At 48.0% G+C, this 16580-nt stretch overlaps 1 protein-coding gene across 3 annotated transcripts in view; it reads right to left on the bottom strand.

Annotated features, from left to right (window-relative positions):
* Window positions 1-16580, bottom strand: part of Pik3c2b (phosphatidylinositol-4-phosphate 3-kinase catalytic subunit type 2 beta) — a 65787-nt gene that overhangs the window by 47288 nt on the left and 1919 nt on the right. Inside the window, exon 1 of one of the 3 annotated variants that reach the window (XM_052201229.1) lies at window positions 10022-10136. The exons of the other annotated variants lie outside the window; for them this stretch is intronic. The gene's annotated coding sequence lies outside the window, so the exon portion shown is untranslated. Of the gene's footprint in view, window positions 1-10021; window positions 10137-16580 lie in introns of those variants that run through there. 3 annotated transcript variants of the gene reach the window in all.

The raw sequence follows: 16580 nt of genomic DNA, 5'->3' as shown, positions 1-16580 counted from the left end.
CTGTTACAAAAGTATCAGACAGTGTTCATTCTATACGGGTAACAAACCCATGTAGAATGTTTATTCCTCATGACCATAAAGTTGAAAAAACACAATAGAAAGGTTCAGATAGATCTTGTGTGACTTGTGCATCTCTATAACTCAGGCAGGTGAACTGTGTAGCTGAAAATGACATTCAACTCCTGGGTTTTCGGCCTTTACTTCCCAAATGCTGGAATTACAGGTGTGTGCCACCATTCCTAGGTGAGTCTAGTTATATATGGGATGTGTGTTTGTGGTGTACATGTGGGCAGTGTATGTGGTGTGTGTGTGTGGGGGGGTGACACATATATGAGAGTATACACGGTGTATGTATGTGGTATGTGTGTGTGGTGTACATGTATGTAGTGTGTGTGGTATGTGTGGGGGGGTGGTATATATATATGAGAGTGTAAGTGGTGTGTGTGTGTATGTGTGTGTGTGGTATGTGTGTGGTGTATGGGGAGTGTTGGGGAGTATGTGTGTATGGGATATATGTGTGGTATGTTTGTAGCGAGTGTGGTATATTAGTGGTATGAGTGTGTGGTATGTGTGGTACGTGTGGTATAGAGTCTGTTGTGGAGGATGGGAAGAGTGTATGCGTGTGATGTGGTGTGTGTATATATCTGTGTGTGGTTTGTGTGTATGTGAGTGTGATATATATGTATGCTGATTATGTATGATGCATGTGTGGGGGTGTGGTATACATGTGTGAGTATGTATGTGATGTGTGTGGTGTGGTGTGTTTGTAGTGAGTGTAGTGTGTATGTATGAGGTGTGGGGGAGTGTGTGTGTGTGTGTGTGTATGTGTGTGTGTAAAGATAGACAGTAGGGCTTTGTGCTCCCATCAATGAGTCACATTCCCAGCCCTATCAGATTCTTGAGTGGCAAGTTTGACTCTATTCAAAATAGGAGACAGGTCCTCCTCCAGCTGAGCTGCCCTCCCGGGACCCTGGCAAATTTGGCCAGAGTCGAGGCTGGCTGTGAGGTGTGATTACTACCGTCCTTAGCAGGTGCCCAAAGACCAAGGCAGCTGTCTGCTCATTTCTTCACTCGCTCTCCTCTCCACCCTTCCACAGCTCCTTAAAGCTTCCTTTGGAGTCTGGCGGTGGTGGCACAAGCCTTTAATCCCAGAACTTGGGAGGCAGAGGCAGGCGGATTTCTGAGTTCGAGGCCAGCCTGGTCTACAGAGTGAAATCCAGGACAGCTAGGGCTACACAGAGAAACCCTGTCTCGGGAAAAAAAAAAAAAAAAGGTTCCTTTGGGGCTGGAGAGACCACTCAACGGTTAAGCACTGACTGCTCTTCCAGAGGTCCTGAGTTCAATTCCCAGTAACCACATGGTGGCTCACAACCATTCGTAATGGGACCCGATGCCCCCTTCTTGTGTGTCTGAAGACAGCTATAGTATACTCATATAAATAAAAAAGGTTTTCTTAAAAAAAAAAAAAAAAAAGGTTACTTTTGACCCACTTGGGGGGTGTAGGATGTGGACTGGACTCTGAAGGAGTCTTACTATTTGAAATTAAAAGGAATTAGAAGAACAGGACAAGATAGCCAGGCTTGGCTATTCAAAAGTGGGGAAAATGGTCCCAGAAAAGAACACCTTGTTGTTTTTACAGGACACTAGAAGAGTACTCAGCCTAGGACTGACCGGCCATTGCACTATACTACCAAGCTACACCCCAGCCTGCCTTAAAATTTTTAATCCAGAAGATGCTTCTACTTCAGCCCTGCCTGAGCTGGGACAGGCAGAGTGTTAATGTTTGCCTTAGCTAGGACCATTGTGAAGTGGAAACCTAAGGCACTAATCTCCCAGCTTCCTGCCTCTTCCCACACTAGGCTATCTGCACTTGCACGAAGCCCAAAGCCTGACTTTATTCCATCTGGTTTCCTACTGCTACAACTGGCTTCCTCTCGGGCCCCACCCACTTGATCCTCTGCAGGATAATGTTCCTGGGTTTCACACTGGCCTAGAAACAATGTCCCTCCCAACTTAAAGCCCAAACCTACAGCCTGGGCTCCCTTGGCTTCAGGTTCACAGTTCTTCCTCCCATTCTCAGCTCAGCTTCAAGGAAGAGTGGACAGCACCTAACGCTCCCTTCCCGGTTCTCTCACCATCTCCCCCAAATACCTTGGCCGCCCGACTCAGAGGGATTCTTATGTCCTACTTTGCCAGATGTCGCTGCTTTGGTCCACTTAGCTCTCTCTCTAGAGCATTCTCTTCTCCTATCCTCTGCTACCAGGTCCTGTGACACTATTTTTATGTATTTGCTTATTTATTATTGTGTGTGTGTGATGTGTGTGAGTACACACATGTGGGCACACACGCACATAGGCATGTATGGCGGTCAGACAACAACTTCTAGGGGTTAGTTCTCTCTCTCCTTTGTGTGAGTTCCAGGACTCAAGCTCAGGTCAGCGGGCTTGCAGGGCCATAGTGGCTGAGCCATCTCACCAGACACACCTTTCCAGTCTTCCCCCACCTTCATCTTTGTCGTCTTCTTTTTTTTACTCTTCGAACATCTCTTCGAACATCGGTGTGGACTCAAACCTCCACCCTCAGCTCACGGTCCTGTACTCCACTCACAGCCTCGTCCGCTCCTGTTCCTGTCCACACCCCCCTCACGCTGATGATTCCAGATGTGTATTCCTCCTTCATTTCATGTGATCACCTGTACCTCAAAACCCAAAGGGCCAAACCGGAACCCCCATCTCCTGTCTCTTCTGTTCCCATCCCGGGCTCCCCCTTGAATGGCACTACCCAGTCCCAGGCTAGACGCCCCTCCAGTCATTCTGAAAGCCCTCCTTTTCATCTGAAGTCCCATCACAGGCTGTGACTCTGGTCTTTACATCCCAAAGCCAATCCTCCCTCCAGTCTTAACTGCCACTGTCCTGGTTCACACCCTCTTCTGCTTTCTCCTGAGCAACTACAACAGACTCCTAACAGTCCTGCCTGCTACAGGCACTTCCTCTTCAAGGCTTCGGGGTTCTTTCTAAAGTGTGGATTGGATCATTTCATTCCCTGCTTAGAAGCCCTCGATGGCTTTCTACTGGCCTCAGTAACAAGGCCCCCCTCGCCCTTCTGTCACCCCCACCTGCATCCCTGTGCATTTAACACCTCTTGACTTGATGCAGGCACGTGCTTCTGAGTACAGCTTTCCCAATGCAGCTCCCTCGTGTGACTCTCACTTATCCTTTTGTGACTCTGCCCTGAGATTACATTCTTCAAGAGCTTTCTCCAAACCCCCAAACTGGACCCTATGCCCCTTACTCAAATCTTTTAAATGGTCTTAAAATGCTGGGCAGTGGTGGCACATGCCTTTAATCCCAGCACTTGGGAGGCAGAGGCAGGTGGATTTCTGAGTTTGAGGCCAGCCTGCTCTACAGAGTGAGTTCCAGGACAGCCAGGGCTACACAGAGAAATCCTATCTCGAAAAACTAAAAACTTGAAAAAAAATGGTCTTAAATATATTGTATTCTGGGACTGGAGAGATGGTTCAGTGGGTGAAGACACTGGCTGCTCTTCTAGAAGACCTGAGCTCAATTTCCAACACCCGCTCACAGGGCAGCTCACAACTAACATCCGCTAGCGTCTAACATCTTCTTCTGGCCTCCAGGGCACCAGGCACATGGTGCACAGGCATACATGCAAGTAAAATACTAATATACAAAATTTTAATTAAAATACTGTATCCAGAACTAAATTTAACTAGAAAAGCTAGTTTTTTTGGGTTTTTTTATTTGTTTGTTTAGATTTGGTTTTTTAGAGACAGGGTTTCTCTGTATAGCCCTGGCTGTCCTGGAACTCACTCTGTAGACCAGGCTGGCCTTGAACTCAGAAATCCCCCTGCCTCTGCTTCCCAAGTGCTGGGATTACAGGTGTGCGCCACCACGCCCAGCTAGCTAGTTTTAAAAACTGTGCCAGGCATGGTGGTACACATCTGTGATCCCAGGACTCAAGAGATGGATGGAGGCAGAAGGATCAGGAATCCAAAACCAGGCTCAGTTATATAATGCATTTGAGGCCAGCCTGAACTACACGAGACCCTGTCTCAAAACAAACTAAATAAACAAGTAAAGATTTAAAAAGGTATTGCAGGGCAGTGGTAGCACACGCCTTTAATCCCAGCACTTGGGAGGCAGAGGCAGGCGGATTTCTGAGTTCGAGGCCATCCTGGTCTACAGAGTGAGTTCCAGGACAGCCAGGGCTACACAGAGAAACCCTGTCTGAAAAAAAAAAAACAAAAAACAAAAAGCAAAAAACAACAACAACAACAAAAAAAAGGTACAAGTTACTCTCTCTAACCTCAACCTCCAAATTAACATACTTCCGTAGAAAATGGTGTTGAATCAGAATATAAGGACAGAAGTGCCTAGTAGCGAGGATTTATAGACATGGTGAGGGGTGACCGGAACACTGATGGTATCCCTGCGTAGGGTCTTTCCAACACAGAATGGGGCTGGGTTAGGCACTGAGCCGGCAGGGAGGTGCACAGATGAGCAAAAAGACTTTACAAAGTGCCCTCTGCTTCTGGTCCTGGCTGTAGGCAAAGGTACCACTAGGCTGTCAGCCATGGAAGCCAGAGAACAGGACAAACAGCATCCCTGCCACCTCCAAGGGGAAGCAAGGCTCCGAGAAGGAAAGGGGAGGCCAGGTCATACTGAAATAGTGGGGACCAACTATTTTAGTAACTAGGGCCCCATGTTCCCCCCGAGTCTCCCTTGTCCAATGGAGTCTCTTCCCCACCAGCCTCTGCTGGGCAGACACACTGGAAATTGCTCTGGTCCACTGGTTGTAAAGGGTACTAGGAATTCTTTTCAAAAGCAAACAGAAGCCTGGACGACTGTGTGGCTCAGTAGCGGAACGGAACACTTGCCTGGCCTATGAGGCTTTGCCTTTGATCCCCTGCTCTGGAAGTGAAAGGGCGAGGTGCAAGGAAGAAGGAAAAGGAAGAGAGGGAAAGCGCTGACAGCCAGGTTCCCCTCGCCGTCTTTGCACACCAATTTGTGTTGTTCTTCTGCTTGAGCATTTCTAAGTACTACTATCAATACTTCAGCTTGGCGCTCCTAAGTCGCAGAGCAGTTGATGTGAATACAATGCTCCTAGCACACCCAGCAAATGTCACACTCACAGGATAACATAGCCGCCTACATAGTCTAAGAGTCCACATCCAAATGCCTATAACTGTCATCTGGAAAGCGTTTCCAGCATATAAAAACTCCTGGCCCCTTGCCTGAAGTCATGACTCAGTAGGGTGAGTCCCTATACTGCACATATTTCATTAGTGATCAAAGGTTCAGCTGGCTTGACACCACAGGTAAGGGCTTCTTTGGAAGACAAGAACTCAGTAAAAAGACAACTTCCCCCAAAGACAGGGCAGTCAGATGGTGAAGGAAGAAAACATGCTTGTGATCACGTAGACTGGTGCCAGGGTCTAAGCAGTACCAGGCAGCACACTCAGGTTATACAGAGACAAAGGCCCACGGATGACTAGGGACAGGCAGAAGGGCAATGCAGCCAGGACAGAACCACACAATGGTTTCAGAGTCAGAGAGCAGGGAGAAAGCAGGCCCTCCCTCCTGTGAGCCTGTGCCAGAGAGGGAGGAGGCCTCAGGCACCGCGCAGCCAGCTGGCCGAGAAGTTTCCAGCCATCCACTGTAGTTCAGAGCTGCTCAAGAGCCAAAGAACCTAAGGGCTATGGGTTATTTCCTCTCCATATTTTACACCACAGCACGTGCTGGGAGTCGTCAAGTATAAGGAACACTCAGGTAATTGGCATGTAATTCCAGGAAGCGTTCAGTTTGGCAAAGGTGGTAAACATAAATAATTCAACCCCTCCTCGGGGCAGGGAGCAGGGAGGCACCTCATATCCCGAGCTACCTCACAGGGCAAGAGCACGGAGAACTCTCAAACAAGATGGTAAAAATACGGAGGGCCTCGGGGTTGCACAGCCTGGAGCACCCCAACTTTTAGTAGCTTTTACTCAGGGAAAAAAACTCATACTGCACTATCTTAGGAAGTACCTCCCTTAGGATATACACCATCCAGGGGTCGGAGGACATAGATTTTTGTTGTTGTTTGTTTGCTCAATTGCTTCTCCTCTCCTCTCTTCCTCCTCCCCCCCCCCCCTTCTTCCCAAATAGCACTGGCTAGCCTAGAACTTGCTATGTAAACCAAGCTGGTTTCAAATTCACATCCACCAGTCTCTGCGGTCCAAGTGCTGGGATAAAAGATGTGTGTTATCACGCCTTTAGTGGGTTTGGTTTGGTTGGGTTGGGTTTGGAGACAGGGCTCCATGAAGCCCAGGCTGGTTTTGAACTCTTGATCCACCACCTATTGACCTCACAGGTATGGCCCTGTGCATGTGGCTTGCCATTAGGATTTAATCCCTTTGGTCCATTTTCCTCTCCAAGGAAGACCTCTGGCTCTATCCATCCCCAACACCCACACGGAATCTCACTGGCTTTGCGGTTAGGAACCCAGACCTCACACCTCACACCTGCTGCCCTGCTTTTCCTGATCCTCTCTAACTCCAGCAAGAACAGGGAACATCATTAAATCCCTGGGCCTCCTGCCAGGAACCTAACTCCTCCCCCAGCAAGATCAGAAAGGTTCAATCTCTGCTTCTTTTGTATTTAAGCCCATGCTGGCTAGTTTTTAACACAACCTATCTGAAAGCAGGGAACCTCAATTGAGAAAATTCATTTGTGAGAACAGGCTGCAGGCAAGTCTATATATATATAGGGCATATTCTTAATTAATGATTGATGGGGGAGGGCCCAGCCTGTCATGGGTGATGCCCAAACCTGAGCTGGTAGTCCTAGGTGCTATAAGAAAACAGACTGAGCAAGTCCTGGACAGCAAGCCAGTAAGCAGCACTCCTCCATGGCTTCTGCACCAGCTCCTGCCTCCCGGTTCCTACCCTGATGATTTTCCGTGATGGACTGTTACCTGGAAGCGTAAGGAGGACCAACATTTTCCTCCCCAAGCTGCTTTTGGTCATAATGCTCCATCACAATGATAGTAACCTTAAACTCAGAAAGGTCCACCCTCCATGGCATGCGCCAAGGTCGTTCTCTTTGCAGTGTTCATTTAAACCTTGCTGTGAGATTGAACATCATTTCCCTTGCAAGTGTCCTTTTAGCCAAATTAAAGCAGCCTCCGTTGGCTCATTGGTCCCATGGCTCCTGCCTTCTGTTTCCTCGCTCCCTTTCCTCACCACCCCCATTCCCGACCCCCAAACAAGCTAGTCTCCTTCAGTCCAGCCTCAGGTTCCTCTAAGGAGGGCAGGACCTTCCCATGAGGGCCCTGCTTACCAAACATGGTCTCCAGCAGACGGAGGGGACTGTTGGGCCCCACACATGCAACTCTCACACCACCCCATCCCTACTTCCCCAAACTACCACCCCACTTCCGTATACTGGCAGTGGGGAGCCCTTGTCTCACTACAATGCTCTAGGTACTGTGTGATACAGTGGCTGTGCTCGGAGGTGGACAGAGGACAGGTCCTGGGGGAACAGGACACAGGGGCTCTTTAAGCTCTGCCTCCATATCAGCCATCTTCGTCCTCAGCATCAACACTGTCTGCTTCATGCAAACCGAGGCCTCCTATAAAACCTCGAGCATCGCCTGTCACCTCCAGCCTATGTTCAGGTTCCCAGTTCACACACCACGGAACCCAGTTTTCTAGGATTCTTTCCTGGGTGGAAAAAATTTTTTTTCAAAGTAGCCAGCACATGACCCAGAGGACACCAACAGGTTACAGCTGTTCCTCTCCAGAGGACACAGAACAATGTCTGTGGGACCCTCTTTGGAAGGTGGACATCTTCTCATTTATTGAATGACAACAATCCCTTAGGGGTTTTCTTAGAACAACTTTCTTGGTTAATCTCCCTTCTAGATAGAGTCTTCTTGTCTGTGACAGGAGAGGAGCTTAAGGCACCTACCTACTGAGCTGCTGCAGGGTGGGGAAGGAGACACAGAGCTGATGTGGAAGACATTATGTCTTCTTCCCAAAAGCAAATATGCAAGAAAGAGCTTTGAGACCAGGAGCCTCATGGAGTGAGACTCCAAATGATCGGGCAAAAAAAGAGTGAAGAAAGCCTGTAGGCATCCCCCTGTAGTAGTCCTATCTGTAGGACGGGCAGGGGTGGCTGCCTGTAAGCCAGTCAGTGGGAAGCAGTGTGCGGTGACAGCTGCCAGCATCTGTCTGCCACTGGCTTGGCCCTGTAAGTTAAGCAGAAGGCGGCTGTGGGGCCAAGCCACCATCCCTGAGAACCAGAGGAGGGGCTGAGCAGCCGGGAGGCCATGCCAGAAGCCAGCTTCTTTCTCTCCTGAGTAAGAAGTGTCATCCCACTGCAGCCATGTGCTTACACAGTGGCCTGTATTCAGTCCATGTGAAGACACTCTTCACATCAGCCCCTGGTAGACGGCAGTCATTCCTAAGCAACCAAAGCTGTAAGAATCACATAAACCGAGCATGCTCCTGAAACCTCTTTCACCCCCCCCCCACACACACCTTTCCTCTCCTACACATATTCTTTGTAGCTCCTCCTACCCTAAGCTCACCCCACGCCCTCCCCCGATGACACTCTATACTCATCCTGCTTCACAATCCCTACACCCCACACCTCTCAATCACTCTGCATCTCCCCACTCCTATCGTCCTATATCCCCACACCCCCACTTTCAGAATCCACAGATACACACACACACACACACACACACACACACACACGCACACACGTCTCCCTTCCTCTCCCATCAGCCTCCTAAGAAGAGGAGAGCGAGATGGCTCAGACTCTGAGGTTACATTCTTAGTGTCACTGGCAAAGACATCTGAGAAAAGTAGATTAACTCCGAAGAAAAAAAGATAAATAGCCACCCCAGATTCAGGGGCAGCAGCCATGGCCTTTCCCATGCAGTTTCTGTCTTCTCTGCACCCCAGCTCTGGCCTATAGGCAGAGCACCCAGAGAAGCAGACGGCCAGAGAAGTACAGACCCCAGAAAGAGAGACTGTCCCCAGAGGATTCCAGGACCTCTTGTAAGTGCCAGAATTGGCTAGCTATTTCCTGATTCAGGAAGGCCAGAGGAAACCACAGCATCAACACGGACAAGGAGAACACCAGACTTAAGAAAAGAAAGTCAATCAGGTTGCATCTTTCACTTAGAAAAAAAAAGTCCCCATTAAAACTAAATACCACCAGGCATTGGATACTAATTCACACAGGGGTGTTAGAGGCCAAGGTGTGACTCCCTCCAGGGCAATCTGCTTTTGAAGAGCTGAGGAAGGAGCCCACTTGGCTTTGGAAACCTAGGTGGGGGGAGATGATCATCTATTAGAGGTGGTTAGCCTTCTAGTGCATGCCTCCGTGGTCTCCACACCTGAGCCCACAATCCCCTGCTCTCTCTAGAATGATCTAACTGCTCATCATGTGGCCTCTTGGAGTCACCGATCCACCCCCAACCCCCGGTCTGATCCAGGAGGCCACCAGATCTTCCCCAGTGACTATGCAGCAGCTTCCTAGCCGAAGGCTTCTCCTCTCTCTGTTACCAGCCTGGAGGGATATCCTGGCCTTGCTCTACATCAGTCAAGGACCCAAACCAGAGGGTGGAGTAAGACATCAACTACATCCACTGCAATAGAGAAAAAAGCTCCCATTTGAGGTATAGGGCCTAAGAGATGAGAGAGTCTCCTGGAGATTCTCTGAGCCACAGGAAAGAAATGCTTACAGGAGATACCTGGAGAGGGGAGCAGGCAAGGTTGTGGTGGTACAAGACCTCAGGGGCTTCTGCCAGGCTTCCTCAGGTCGGCCTGGCTAACCCCTGGGTGTGTCAGTGATAGCTCAGTTTGTATTTAACCCTCTCATCTGTAGGTACAGAACCAGTAGGACCTGCCCAAGCCCTGAATTCTCACCTGAATCAGACTTCAAAGGCTCCCTACTGTTGTCCTACTACACACACACACACACACACACTTTCTCTTTCTCTTCCCACTTACCACACAAAGTCCTTAGAGCCTCCCCCAGTTCCCTCTTCCAATCCTCTTGCTCTCAATCTCCTCGTGCTCTGTATGTATGTTAGCTCAGTGAGCCCTGATGACCACTGAACAGAATCCCCACCTTGACAGACTGGGTGTTCAAGAGACTGTTTCAAGTCTCTGCAGTAAAACCATATAGAATTTCAAAGACGACAGTGATGGGCGTGGGAAGGTGTCAGGCAGTTGGGTGCTACTTCATACATACAAGGTTTGACACCTTCTTCCCATCTGCTCTCCCCCAATTTGCATAAGAAGGTCCCAAGGGAGAAAGAACCTAAATCTACACTCAGTAAAACAGCCACTCAGCCAAAGGGGGTCCACTTGGCTCAGCAGAGTGTACTAACAAGCTCCTTAATGGGGGCCTCACCCAGGGTCTCTGGAGAAACAGCAGGCCCAGGACTTTCTCAGTGGGGATACGCTGAGCTAATATAGCTTGGGTACATGTACTCAGGGTGTGACTGACGGCCAGGCACACAGGAGCAAGGAAATCCAGAGCCAGGGAAATACCTCCACAACATACAAATGCCAATGCGGTTTGTCAGCAGCTGGGGGAGGGGTCCAGAGGGAAGGAAGAAGGAAACTGGCCTTTTATGCCTCTGGAGTTTTGTCCTGGGTATTGTCTTATTGACCTATACAACAGTCCTTAAGTGTGGATATTATTATACTTATTTTACGGGTGAGGAAACTATAAAACAGGAAAGGGATTAAGCAGCCTGCCCAAGGTCACACAACCAGGAAACAATAGGATCAGGAATTAAATGGAAACTCGTGTGAACCCAAAATTCACCATCCTTCCCTCTTCTCTAACAGACAGGGGAAACCCAGGCTCACATGGAAACCCAGGCTCACTGCGTGGGACCAAATGTTCACACTGATGTCGGCAGTTAGTCTGGAACATCCCCCACGCTCTCCCTCCACCCCTCAGAATACTTCATTTGGCCAGGCCACTCAAAAAAGGACCTTAACCAGGCATGGTGGCACACACCTGTAAATCTCAGCACTGGAGAAGGAGAGGCAGGAGGATGATGAATTTGAGGCCAGCCTGTACTCTCTGTAAGACCATCTCTCAAAACCCAACCAATCAGCCAAAAAGACCAAGCACCGGATGTTCAGCTTTCCACAAAGCAAATAAACCAGAGCAGGGCATGGTGGTGCAGGCCTGCAACCCCAGCACTGAGGAGCTCAGGGCAAGAGAGTCAGGAGTTCTGGGCCAGCCTCAACCACATAGTGAGTTCAAGGTGTCTGGTATATGAGACCTTGTCACAAATAAGAAAATAAATAAACAAACTAGCTAACTAATTAAAGAAAACAGGAGGCTGGAGAGATGGCCTCTGGTAGAGGACCAGAGTTCGATTACAGCACCCACAGCTAACACCTGCCTGTGATCTAGCTTAGGGGCTCCAGCGCCTTCTTCTGGCCTCCACTGGCATCTGCACATAAGTGCACATATATACAAATACAGGAACAGACAAATCATTTTATTTTTATTTTTATTTTTATTTTTATTTTTTTTTGATTTGTTTTTTTTTTGAGACAGGGTTTCTCTGTGTAGCCCTGACTGTCCTGGAACTCACTCTGTAGACCAGGCTGGCCTCTAACTAAGAAATCTGCCTGCCTCTGCCTCCCAGAGTGATGGGATTACAGGCAAGCGCCACCACCGCCCAGCTATTTTTTTAATTAAAAAAAAAAGTCTCTCCCCTTATTTATCAGGTACTCAAGTGCTTCCATCTAGAGTCGTGTCCCCCTGAGCCCTGACATTTTCTAAGCATTTTCTAGGCTCCTGTGTTTTCTCACATGCTGCCACTCAGGTGGCCCCTCTGCTCCTCCGGCACCCCTCTCCCTCTACGAAGGAGCCTGGGCTCAGTTTCCCTGCTATTTGTCTTTCTAGAGCATCTCCAAAATCTTTACATTTCCTTACATACTTATTTGTGGTACCGTACTACTGATTAAAATGAAACAACTTTTACTTGTGTAAGTATTTACAGCTAAAAAGCAATTTCATGGATACCAGTCTGCTAATCCGTTTCTGTCTGTGTGAATCAGGGGTTTATACTATAGCCTAGGCTATGCTGGAAATCACTGTGTATCTCAAAACTAATCCTCCTGCTTCAGTCTCCCAAGCACTATGGTTTAAAGACATAGGCTGGGGCTGGAGAGATGGCTCAGTGGAAATCAGCATTGGCTGCTCTTACAGAGGACCCAGGTTCAATTCCCAGTATCCACATGATGGCATGCAATCCTATGACTCTAAAGATCTGATGCCCTCATCTGACTTCCACAGGCACCAGGCACACATGTAGTACACTTATTTACATACATACACACATATATACACGCACGCATGCACAAAGAAGGGGGGGTACTGGAGAGATGGCTCAGCAGTTAAGAGCACTGACTGCTCTTCCAGAGGTCCTGAGTTCAATTCCCAGCAGCCACATGGTGGCTCACAATCATCTGTAATGGGATCTGATGCCCTCTTCTGGTGTGTCTTTAGATAGCCATGGTGTCTTTATATATATAAAATAAACGAATTCCTTCCTTCCTTCCTTTCTCTCTCTCTCTCTCTTTCTTTCTGTTGGGGTTTTGTGTAAGCTCCACCCCACACCTACCTGGCAATAGCCATGTATGCCCCGCCCCAGAGATTTGGCCCACTATAAGAGGGGCTACTTGCTCCTCCTCTCCCTCTTTGCTCACCTCTGTCCCACATACTCTCACCTCTCTGCCCCTGGGGCTCTTCCCCCTCCTTCCATGTGGTCATGGCCGGCCTCCACCCTCCACACACACACTCTCTCTCTCTCTCTCTCTCTCTCTCTCTCTCTCTCTCTCTCTCTCTCTCTCCCACTAACTCCCATCCCCTATTCTGAATAAACTCTATTCTATACCATGTCCGTGTTCACTGACCCTACTTCATCATCCTGCAGACTCCTTCACTTTCTTTCTTTCTTTCTCTCTTTCTTTCTCTCTTTCTTTCTCTCTTTCTTTCTCTCTCTCTTTCTCTCTCTTTCTCTCTCTCTTTCTCTCTCTCTTTCTCTCTCTTTCTCTCTCTCTTTTCTTTTTCTCTCTTTTCTTTTCTTTTCTTTTCTTTTCTTTTCTTTTCTTTCTTTCTTTCTCTTTCTTTCTCTTTCTTTCTCTTTCTTTCTCTTTCTTTCTCTTTCTTTCTTTCTCTCTCTCTCTCTCTCTTTCTTTCTTTCTTTCTTTCTTTCTTTCTTTCTTTCTTTCTTTCTTTCTTTCTTTCTTTCTTTCTTTCTTTCTTTCTTGTTTTCAAGACAGGGTTTCATTGTATAGCCCTGGCTGTCCTGGAACTCACTCTGTAGACCAGGCTGGCCTCTAACTCAGACCTCTGCCTCTCAAGAGGGAGGGATTAAAGGTGTGCGCCAACACTGTCCGGCTAAATAAATCTTAATAAGAGAGAGAGAGAGAGGGGGGCTAAATAAATAAATACATCTTAATAAAAAGAGAGACAGACAGACAGACTGACATGAGGTAGCACACCTGATTAACATACCTTAAGTATACTAATCTTGCTAAGTCTGGTCTTTTTCCTGTAAAAGGGAAACTTTCATTTCCAGCCAGGTCAGCCATTTCCTCTGAGGTGGTGAGGGTGCTGAGATAGTGGTCTGAACATCACAAATGGAGAGACCTAGGTGGCATCATTTATCATTCGCTCCCACTTTTCTATGGACTTGAACTTTTGCCCGAGGGCATCCCATTTTTCCTTCTTTGTTGGGTCCAAAGTACAGCTGCTAAGGATCCTTGGGCAGGTGTGGTGGCACCTGCCTTGATTCTGGAGGCAGAAGAAGGTGGATCAAGGCCAGGCTAGGTCAGACAGTAAGTTTGGGGTCAGCCTGGGCTAGTGAATCTCTGTCTCAAACAAAGAAAAACAAAAGGAAAAAAAGTAGCCTGTGGGGGGAGCAAAGCTTAGTGTCTATGACTGGGACTGAGAAGCCCCAGGAAAGGGAATGCTTCTGCATTGTTTGGAAGAAGGTATTGTGTGTGTGTGTGTGTGTGTGTGTGTGTATACACATGCGTGCACACTCCAGTGTGGGGTGGGGTGGAGGTGCTGCAGGTACTGCAAGGGGATGTATTTCTAAAGAGGCAAGAAGAGATGACTTCTCTTTGAAATTTGATACTATATGAAGCATCCTCTAGGGGGTTCTCAGGATAGAGGAAAGGCAGCTGGAGTTCTAAGTCTGTTTAACCAGGGCGAGTAAAAGTTATTCCCTGGGTTCTGAGGGGGATTTCCCAACAAGAAAGCCGGCGACAGGGTTGGCTGAAGTGCACACTGAAAGAGCAGAAGAGCAGGTTCTGTTCTGAGCCCTGGAACTAGCATCAAGTTCCGGTGCTGCTAGCAAAACTGGGACCTAGAAGCCACTTCTCAAGGAGGTCACCCTCAAGGTCCTTCTCAGGTCTAACACAGTGTAGGATTGTGAAAGATAAGAATCATCCTCTCAGGGCTGATTCATCTTGGAGATGGCTCAGAGGTTAAGAGCACTGACTGTTCTTCCTTTGGTCCTGAGTTCAAATCCCAGCAACCACATGGTGGCTCACAACCATCTTTGAGGTGATCTGACACCCTCTTCTGGTATGTCTGAGGACAGCTACAGTATACTTACATATAATAATAATAAAATCTTTTTTAAAAAAAGATTTGAGGGAGGTCTCCTTTCTAAAAAAAATTAAAATAATAATAAAAATAAAAAAAATAAAGAATCATCCCCTCGCATTTGTTTTACAAAACCAGACACCAGGGGCTCAACTGGTAGGGGGTGAGGTAGGGGGGAATTGCTTGCAGCGCTATCCTGAGGGCTGTCTGGGTGGAGATCTCAAGTAAAAGCTGATGCTCTGGTGCTGAACAATGGGAAGCAGAAACAGGAGGATCTCCAGGAGGTGCAGCTAGCTCTGGCTTGCTCCTGGGCAAAGAGACCCAGTCTTAAAACAATGTGAGAGGCAAGGACTGATGCCTAAAGGCTATCCTCTGACCTCCACATGCATGCCGTGGTATATGCACAACTATATCCACACACACATGAATGAATGAACACACACACACACACACCCCGAATGAATCCAATACAAATATACTAAAACTTTGGTTCTCAACTTAGAATCACTACCCCTTTGGTGACCCTTTCACAAGGGCAGAATAGCAGATAGCCTGCATATTATATTACAATTCATAACAGCAGCAAAGTTATAGTTATGAAGTAGTAATGAAATAATTTGATGGGTGGTGTCACTATAACATGAGAAACAAACAAGGATGCTGTCCTAATTTTTCCAGAGCCTCCTAAGCCCAAATCTACTACCAGAGTTGCCCAGACACCAAAACACCTTGATCTGGTTGTCCCGACAGGGAAAGCACGTGATGGTGACGCGGGAGTCTAGGACTTCTCACATTCACTCTTCCACTTCCTAACACCAGGGAATTAAGAGGCGCTCAGCAGTGCCAGGCTGGGTGTGTGAGACATCTTCCTCTGGCGCCTGTCCTTGAGAAGTTTCTCATCTAAGGTGGGATCCAGTCTGGTGCCATCTTTTGGGTATCTAGGGAATCTAGTACAGCTGTATTCTGCATCTCTGCTGCTTGCCCGGTCTCTATCACTGGTAGGGATGCTGTGCTAGGAGCGTAGGGCCTGCAGGGCGCTTGCCTGCTTCAATCCCACCTCTGTCACATACTCACTGGCGACACCAGGCCAGGCCGTGTGTTAGCTAGTATCTTTTTTGCCAGGTCAGCATTGCCCTACCTGCAGGCAGCAGGCAGTCTTTGGAAAGTCTTTCTCCCAATCCCCTACAACTACTAAACAGTCTTTCTCTCCCAGTTCCCATCTGTCAGTTCTATTTAAAGAGAAACACACAAGGAATAGTATTTATATTATCATACCATGCTTCCCTTACTCAAAAAAGGAAAGGTTCTGGGAAGCTCCCTACTCCACACTCCCCTCAGCCTACCCCATCTACCCAGGGTTCTTCCTCTCTTAGGATGGGTGCCATAGCTCGTTTGCGAGGTACTCTGCAGTTTTCTGATCATCTTTGCACACATGACTGCACTTTGGGTAATGCATTTAAAACTATCCTCTGAGCCTCCCATTTTACAAATATGAAAATGAAATGAAATTCACAAAGGGTCCATATTCACAGGTCAGGAAGGTTATAAGTCACCAGGACTCCCTCGAAGCCAGGCCTCGCGCTCATTTCTCTACCGTGTCTCACTGTGTGGACTAAGGGTACATCCTGGAAGCAGGAGGAACTTGAAGTTTGTGGTGAGTTACACCATCCCCAAAGAAACAGAGACTCCTCCATTTTTCTCTCCAATGCTCCCTACAGCCCACACAACACCTGTAAAATACTGGGGGCAGGGCATCACAAAGAGGCCTACAAGGGTGTGGAGCTTCTGTAGGAGCACAATTAGGTCATGGCAAAAAAAAAATCAAATCCAGACCAACAGGCAAATCCAAAGGAGCACCCCAGAAAAAAATGCCCAGGGCCCCAAATAAACTAATTGTCCACCCCTTTTCCAGTGTTC

The sequence above is a fragment of the Apodemus sylvaticus genome, chromosome 12 (genome assembly GCF_947179515.1).
Source record: "Apodemus sylvaticus chromosome 12, mApoSyl1.1, whole genome shotgun sequence".
Classification (NCBI taxonomy): Eukaryota; Metazoa; Chordata; class Mammalia; order Rodentia; family Muridae; genus Apodemus; species Apodemus sylvaticus.
The sequence above is the reverse complement of the archived record's forward strand: the minus strand, read 5'-3'. Positions and strand labels throughout refer to the sequence as shown.